Here is a 9242-nt window from a genome sequence, read left to right as displayed (position 1 = left end):
GAAATTATATACACTTAAGTGGAAAGTTTTCACATCTTGGTGTCACCAGCATCAGCGAGATCCAGTTAACTGTTCAGTCAACACAGTACTTGAGTTTCTCCAGTATCGTTTTACATCAGGTTCATGTCCTTCTACCTTAAAGGTTTACGTGGCGGCCATTGCGGCTTTCCACGCCCCTGTAGGTAGTACATCTTTGGGTCGAGACCCCCTGATTATTCGTTTCCTTCGTGGCACCTTGAGGCTGATGCCTGCGGTTCGAACTAGGGTGCCGGCATAACCAATATTCCAAGGCCTATTGTACTGCAGGCATTCTGTCCTCCTCCGTTTACATCTTCGGACCAGGAAAAACTGAATCTCTTGTGTCCAGTGCGAGCACTGGACACTTATGTCCACAGGGATGCCCCGTGGAGAAGATCTGATCAGTTGTTTGTCTGTTTTGGTTCACCTAAGAAAGGTCTTCCTGCTTCTAAACAGACAATCAGTAAGTGGATAGTTGAGGCTATTTCTCTTGCATATGAGTCCTCTGGCCAGCCGTGCCCTTTGGTGGTCAGAGCTCACTCTACTCGAAGTATGGCGGCCTCTAAAGCCCTCTTATCATGAGTTTCCCTCCAGGAGGTTCGTGATGCAGCAGGTTGGTCCTCGCCGCTAACTTTTGTGAGGTTTTATAGCCTGGACCTGGAAGCTGCCCCAGGATCCCAGGTGCTTTTTACTTAATTTGCAGACAGTTTTTATCATCTGGCATTTTGTAATTATGGCGGATTGGGTATTATCGTTCCCAAAGCGTCATCGACGCATCGCGAGTTCCCTCGTAAGGGAACGTCTCAGGTTACGACTGTAACCCTAGTTCCCTGAGAAGGGAACGAGACGATGTGTCGCCCTGCCATACTTCCTGCATCCCTGCAATTGACTTTGCTTCGGCTCTAAAAGCTAACATGAGTAACGCACCGGATGTGCTTATATCCTTTCTTGGTCATGACGTCACCCGCCCGTGGCGTTCATTCATTCCATTGACTAGTTGACATACGTGCTTCAGAGGTAAACTCGCGAAGGCATTCCCAAAGCGTCATTGACGCATCGTCTCTTTCCCTTCTCAGGGAACTAGGGTTACAGTCGTAACCTGAGACGTTTCCCGCTCTAACCAAGGAGGTCATAGTTCATTTTGTTGAAGGTCCTGCCTGTAACTTGGAAAATAACCAATCATAGTTTAGACATGTGGTGTGGTAACTGTGGTGGGCAATATTTTCAGGCCACCCATCTGGACACAGCCTCACTTAAATCTCATCTCTAATTCTTTTTTGATGTCACAGTGCCTCCAGAAAAAAAAATAATTCTGCTTTATGCTAGGTCACTTTTAACCCACCCCTGTCTTAGTGATGTCTAGCTGCATCACATTTGAACTTGGCCCCTTAGTGGTCCTTTAATCCTCTACTCCTGTATACCCTCTTAAAACAACACACACATCCCCTCAATCCCAATCACAGATGAGCAGACTGTAAGCATTCATCCTTAAACTGATACAAGTTGACAGGCCAACATTTACAAAAGCTTAATTATTCAGGCCAGTCTGCCATTAGTTCTGTTGAGAGACAAAGGGATACTCCCTTCACACCCAGTCTGGCACATGTTCTAGGGCACTATTATACACTGGGTTGAGGTGACATCATCACAATGTGTCTTGGCTTGAATAGAAGAACATATTGCCCAGAGACAACACAAAAGCATGCCCTTGCATTTCCTCATAAATTTGTTCAGTGCAGCTCAAAATTTCTTAAGGATGCTTCAAAAATGATGAAAACAGATATCACAAGCAGTGATGTTTTTGGTCGCTACCCCATGAATTCCATTACTATGAAACTACTTTCTTATCCCAGACAATAATGTTAGACACAAAATGACTTTTTGCACAAATGCTTTACTTGAAATAACCTCTTGGTCAATTACATTGAATCAGTCAGTGGCGATTTAAAAAAAGTGCTGAGAGGTAAAGCACTTTAACACTTAATTCCCCTGTCAGTTGTTGAGGTTACCATGTCTGTCCTGATTATTTTCACTTGGCTGATAATAGCTCAGGGTTCCCCCACTTTTTCTTGATCAACCCCAGTTTGAGATATTTCTCTCTTTCTTTCTCTCTGCTGCTCTCACTTGAATGGATCTGACACAAACTTCAACATCTTTGTTTAGCTGAGCATTAAATGTGAAAATGTTTCTGGGTGGTTTCTGCAAGGTTGTTGGATGACTTGCCCCTATTGTTTAGATTCTCCAGAACATCATGGCAAACATTGGCTTCTGAACTCATTAAATGTACTAATTTGTGAGCATTGATTAAATACTAACAGCTAATAATCAGCTAATAACCTACCAAATCAGATAGTGACACTAGCTATTCATGTGATGCTGATAAAAACTAAGATGAGGAAATGCATTTGCCCAGAAAAGATCATACAGTATTTGGAATTTAACAGTGATTTATACTTAAAGTGTAAAGCGATATTGCTGAATCATCTCTCATTGATTACAGATGTTTTGGCTACATTTCTGAAATTATTTAAATTTAACTTAAGGTTTAACACATTAATTCAAAATGTATCCTATTTACTTGGGTGTACATAATTTTTTTCTTGTGAATGATTCAATAGTGCAATTGTTTCAAAAGTTGTGGCCAAAAACATTGGCAATTTTCGTAAATATTAGCAAAGAAGGCTGTGGAAAACAAATCTGCATTTTTGTGTTGATTTTGATGTTTGTTTTGAGTCATTTGGATCCAATCAGGGCCCATTTTTAGTAGAGGCAGCCAGGTTTTGATTTTTATCTGTTGGTATTTGATAGAGACCTGATGCCAAGTATCTGAACAAGATGTCCATGAATTCTGACAGAAAAATAGCCCCACAACATTATAGATCCAGCATCACATTTAACCGTGGGCATTGGGTACTTTTTCATCACTGTGTGCGCCAAACGTTTCTCCGGTGTTTGCTGCCAAAAAGCTATTTTTTTGTTTCATCTGGCCATAGAAACCGGTCGCATTTGAAGTTCCAGTAGTGTCTTGCAACCTGAAGAAGCTTAAGTATGATATTGGATGAGAGCAGAGGCAAATTTTCTTTAAACCCTCCCAAACAACTTGATGGTTGTTGGTGGTGATGTAGGTGATGTCTGAGACTTTCTGACCTCAAGACCCAAATACTTTCTGCAATTCTCCAGCTGTGATCCTTGGAGATTCTTTGGCCACTTGAACCATCCTCCTCAATGTGCTTGGAGACAATAGAAACACGTCCTTTTCCAGGGTGATTCTTAAGATCTCCAGTTAATTGGAACTTGCTAATTATTGCCCTGATGGTGGAAATGGGCATTTTCAATGCTTTGGCTATTTTCTTATATCCGTTTCCCATTTTGTGTCGCTCAACAACCCTTTGCCGCACATCAGAACTATATTCTTTAGTCTAACCCACTGTGATTGATGATTAAGGGAATTTGGCCCATGTGTTACCTCATATTTATACCCCTGTGAAACAGGAGGTCATAGCTGAACAATTTCATGTTCCTAGTCACCCAGGAGCACCACTAAATGTAAAATATGAATGGGAGTATACTTCAGATATGTTTACATTATGTTAACATTAAAATCCCTTGTGCCGCCAAAACAGCACCAACTCGCATCTCAGAATAGCATTTTGAGATGATATTCTTCTCATCACAATTGTACAGAGTGGTTATCTGAGTTACCGTAGACTTTGTCAGTTCGAACCAGTCTGGCCATTCTCTGTTGACCTCTCTCATCAACAAGGCATTTCTGTCCACAGAACTGTCATTCACTGGATGTTTTTTTTGTTTTTGGCACCATTCAGAGATAATTCTAGAGACTGTGCGTTAAAATCTCAGGAGATCAGCAGTTACAGAAATACTCAAACCAGCCCATCTGGCACCAGCAAAAAATTTTCCACATTCTGATGGTTCATGAGAACAGTACCTGAAGCTCCTGACCTGTATATGCATGATTGTATGCACTGCACTGCTACCACACGATTGGTTGATTAGATAATTGCATAGATGATTGTTGGTGCCAGATGGGCTGGTTTGAGTATTTCTGTAACTGCTGATCTCCAGGGGGTTTCACGCACAACAGTCTCTAGGATTAACTCCGAATTGTGGCAACAACAAAAAACATCCAGTGAGCAGAAGTTCTGTGGATGGAAACACCTTGTTGAGAGAGGTCAACAGAGAAAGGCCAGACTTGTTCGAACTGACAAGTATATGGTAACTCAGATAAAGTAATTCAAAGTATTTAGAATGTGTTACTGACATTGAATAATCTAACAGAATATGTAACAAATAACATTTTACAGCATATATTCTGTAATCTGTAGTGGAATACATTTCAAAAGTAATCCTCCAAACCCTGTATATATATATATATATATATATATATATATATATATATATATATATATATATATATATATATACTCACCTAAAGGATTATTAGGAACACCATACTAATACTGTGTTTGACCCCCTTTCGCCTTCAGAACTGCCTTAATTCTACGTGGCATTGATTCAACAAGGTGCTGAAAGCATTCTTTAGAAATGTTGGCCCATATTGATAGGATAGCATCTTGCAGTTGATGGAGATTTGTGGGATGCACATCCAGGGCACGAAGCTCCCGTTCCACAACATCCCAAAGATGCTCTATTGGGTTGAGATCTGGTGACTGTGGGGGCCATTTTAGTACAGTTTAGTACATTGTCATGTTCAAGAAACCAGTTTGAAATGATTCGAGCTTTGTGACATGGTGCATTATCCTGCTGGAAGTAGCCATCAGAGGATGGGTACATGGTGGCCATAAAGGGATGGACATGGTCAGAAACAATGCTCAGGTAGGCCGTGGCATTTAAACGATGCCCAATTGGCACTAAGGGGCCTAAAGTGTGCCAAGAAAACATCCCCCACACCATTACACCACCACCACCAGCCTGCACAGTGGTAACAAGGCATGATGGATCCATGTTCTCATTCTGTTTATGCCAAATTCTGACTCTATCATCTGAATGTCTCAACAGAAATCGAGACTCATCAGACCAGGCAACATTTTTCCAGTCGTCAACTGTCCAATTTTGGTGAGCTCTTGCAAATTGTATCCTCTTTTTCCTATTTGTAGTGGAGATGAGTGGTACCCGGTGGGGTCTTCTGCTGTTGTAGCCCATCCGCCTCAAGGTTGTGCGTGTTGTGGCTTCACAAATGCTTTGCTGCATACCTCGGTTGTAACGAGTGGTTATTTTAGGCAAAGTTGCTCTTCTATCAGCTTGAAACACTCGGCCCATTCTCCTCTGACCTCTAGCATCCCTTTTCACACCATTCTTTGTAAACCCTAGAAATGGTTGTGTGTGAAAATCCCAGTAACTGAGCAGATTGTGAAATACTCAGACTGGCCCGTCTGGCACCAACAACCATGCCACGCTCAAAATTGCTAAAATCACCTTTCTTTCCCATTCTGACATTCAGTTTGGAGTTCAGGAGATTGTCTTGACCAGGACCACACCCCTAAATGCATTGAAACAACTGCCATGTGATTGGTTGATTAGATAATTGCATTAATGAGAAATTGAACAGGTGTTCCTAATAATCCTTTAGGTGAGTGTATATATATATATATATATATATATATATATATATATATATATATATATAATGATGAAGGCACAGTAATCATTTACTGATCACTTTTCATAATCCATTTTCAAATGGTAAAATCATCTACTGTAGCTCATTTTCTTTATAACTAATCACAAGCCATTTAGTCCGGCATTTTTAATCAAATCATGCTGTTTTAGTCACCTATGAAAATTATGTTTTATATTTGCAGGTGGATTTTCGTAAATTTCTGAGTCTCTTTATGACAATTGAATAAAATTGTAGTTAAAACAGACACTGCAGTTCCAATTCAGGGCAAAGACTTTTTCATAATCTGCCTGCAGATTGTAATACTATAATACTGCCACTATGGTGATTTTCTATTATAATAAAGATAGTGTAACTGGTTTAATTTTTAATGAGAGGCCTACTTTATTTAGGCTATGGGAGTCACTCAACATCTGTGCATTACTCAGTTAAGGGTTAATAGCCATGACTAAAGGTTAAATGATCAGAGAGCCAGTCGTTTTATTGCTGTTTGTTTATAAAAGATGCTCACTTACAAAATTAAAACAGCAGTCTTAATATTTATGGATGTAATAAACCATGAATTCATTTTGATTTAAAAAAGACACTTCCTGCTTGTTCTTGATTCATTTTTAAAATAAATACAGTATGTGTCTAAACAATCCAGCTATTCATGGCTGTAAATGAACTCAACTGCTATGTTTCAATTAGGATTATGCTGACATGTTAAAGACAGTAATGTTTTATGAGATAGTGTTGCAATACAACATAATGGACACACTGGCTCAATCCCTCAATCCCTCCCTCTTTTGGTCTTCTAGTTCAAGAGGACCGAATATAAGTTTGATTAATTCATGATGTTTGTGCATGGAAGGATATCTGTAAAGGTGTGTGTGTGTGTGTGTGTGTGTGTGTGTGTGTGTGTGTGTGTTTGGGTGGTTTACAAGGAAATTATTTTTAGCTACAAACTGGTAATTACAAGGGTATTATGCTTTAAATGTGGTTTATGAGGACATTTGTAGTGTTCCCATAATTCAAATAGCTTAAGTTATTTATTTTTTTCTAATGTAAAAATGCAGAAAGTTTTTTGTGAGAGTTAGGTTTAGGGGATAGAATCTATAGTTTGTACAGTATAAAAAACATTATGTCTATGGAAAGTCCACATAAGGATAGCCACACCAACATGCGTGTTTGTGTGTGTGTGTGTGTGTGTGTGTGTGTGTGTGTGTGTGTGTGTGTGTGTGTGTGTGTGTGTGTGTGTGTGTGTGTGTGAGCGTGTATTTATCACTTTGTGGGGACCAAATGTCCCCATAAGGATAGTAAAACCCGAAATTTTTGACCTTGTGGGGACATTTTGTCGGTCCCCATTAGGAAAACAGCTTATAAATCATACTAATTTATGTTTTTTGAAAATGTAAAAATGCAGAAAGTTTTCTGTGAGGGTTAGGTTTAGGGGTAGGGTTAGGTTTAGGGGATAGAATATAAAGTTTGTACAGTATAAAAACCATTATGTCTATGGAAAGTCCCCATAAAACATGGAAACACAACATGTGTGTGTGTGTGTGTGTGTGTGTGTGTGTGTGTGTGTGTGTGTGTGTGTGTGTGTGTGTGTGTGTGTGTGTGTGTGTGTGTGTGTGTGTGTGTGTGTGTGTGTGTTGTGCAGCAACATGGCTAGGAGCCTAATTTACTGTGAAAATATCCTGTAACTTTTAAAACTAAAAACTAAAAACACAATACATTGCTGCTGAGCTTCAAAATATACTTGTTCTGATCTTCCACAAATTTGTGATGTCACACATTTTAATATATAAATGGGTGACTGTCCACATTTACAAATAAATTATGCCTATTCAGTATTGAACTAATGATACAATTATTAAAAGTTTGTCAAATATTGTGCTGCGTCTTGCTTCCCATTTTGCATTTCCTTCTGAAAAATCTCAATATTTGGAAAGAGTTGTAAAAGAATATATTTAACATGGACGCTAATTATTTTAGTCTGATCTTATCAGATTCTGCGTCACATTTCACCACAGATTGTGTTGCGAACCTGTCACAATACAATGCAACCTTTGCAAAGAGGCTGATAGGGCAGTTGAAAACTATACATGGCAGCCATCTCGCTGTTTTAGTAGACCGAAATGCTGGTGCTCAAGATATGGCCTCTTTAAATTAAACCTTTATATTCATTAGTGACTTGGACTCATGAAATGTAAAATTGATAAGAATGTATCATGAAGCTGTTATGCTGCAGATCTTTGTCTTGTAACAAATGGACATAATGACATATTGACTGTTCAAAGGTTAATGTGACACATTTGTTGGTGTAAAGGTTAATGCATGATATTAATATTTTCTTTGGGAGACAAGCTGCACAAATTTGATTTCTCATTTGTTTATCTTGTGTATGACTGCAACAAATTGCATGGCATTATTTACTATAAAGTCATGACTAAAATGTTCAGATATCTGAAAACTGGATCAAGAAATGTTTTTCTGTCATGCACTGGTGAAAGTTATGTGATGTGATTATGTAAATATTCTCTTTTTAACCCTCGCACAATCATTGATAACAATGTGGACAATAACAATACCCTTTTTAAGCCCCAGATGTAAACAACAACAACAACAACCTTTTTGAACAATCACCTAAACCGAATAACTGAAAATGTTACATGGAGATGATGTCAACATTATTTGTCCTCTTCTGTCATCTTGCCCATTTAGAACAATTTTACTCTGCTTAGAAGCCGCATAAAAGTGGCAAATATACTATGTGTTTACTTATGTTGTGGAGTAAATAACTAAAAGTAATGATGCCACTAACTAAGCAAAATTATTCAGTAGTGTGACATTAGCTCAGCTATTTTAAAAATATGCAGCTTTTCCCCTAACAAGCTCCTTTTTCCTTCTTATAAAGAGGACGTTGTCTTCGTTATCTTCCATGTAAACTATTTAGAAAACAAAATGCAAGAGAAGCAGCAACTCTTCAACTCTAAACCTGCTTAGCTTCAGTTGGCAACCAGTCTTGAGCTAGTATTCATTCATGAATTCATTCAATTAAAGTGTAAGTTATACATACAATTTACAATCTTTAGAATGTGTAAATGTTTGTTTAATAACAGAAGTTAAGACAGAACATTCAAGGCATTTGCATTGAACACTAGTGACATTTTAGCACTCTGTGGACTTTTCAGACGTTCTCTTTTGCACGTCACCTTTTTTTCTTGGAGGCCCAAAACAAAGCGTGCTCCCCCTCGTAAAGACTCGGGGCCGATTCGTTGCCCTCAGCAGCCACCAAAGCAAGACCTCAGGGCAGTTATTTCAAAAAGGAAAAAACCCAGGTGGTTTTGTGCCCACCCTTGTGGGGATAGCCCCCCTTGGGACGGGTCACGTGAAACATCCACCTGTACCCTCCCGATGTCCCCATGAAACTGCTCCATTCCCACCGCCTCTGGTGTTTCGGGAGTTAGCGGTTTCCAGCTAAATGTTGGGTGTTCTGTTGCTTCCTGCCGTAGTCCAGGACATGGGACACTTGACATCCCCTCAACAGGAAGTGTTAGAATCGATACCCATCTCAGAGAACCTG

The sequence above is a fragment of the Xyrauchen texanus genome, chromosome 22, assembly GCF_025860055.1.
Source record: "Xyrauchen texanus isolate HMW12.3.18 chromosome 22, RBS_HiC_50CHRs, whole genome shotgun sequence".
Lineage (NCBI taxonomy): Eukaryota > Metazoa > Chordata > Actinopteri > Cypriniformes > Catostomidae > Xyrauchen > Xyrauchen texanus.
The sequence above is the reverse complement of the archived record's forward strand: the minus strand, read 5'-3'. Positions refer to the sequence as shown.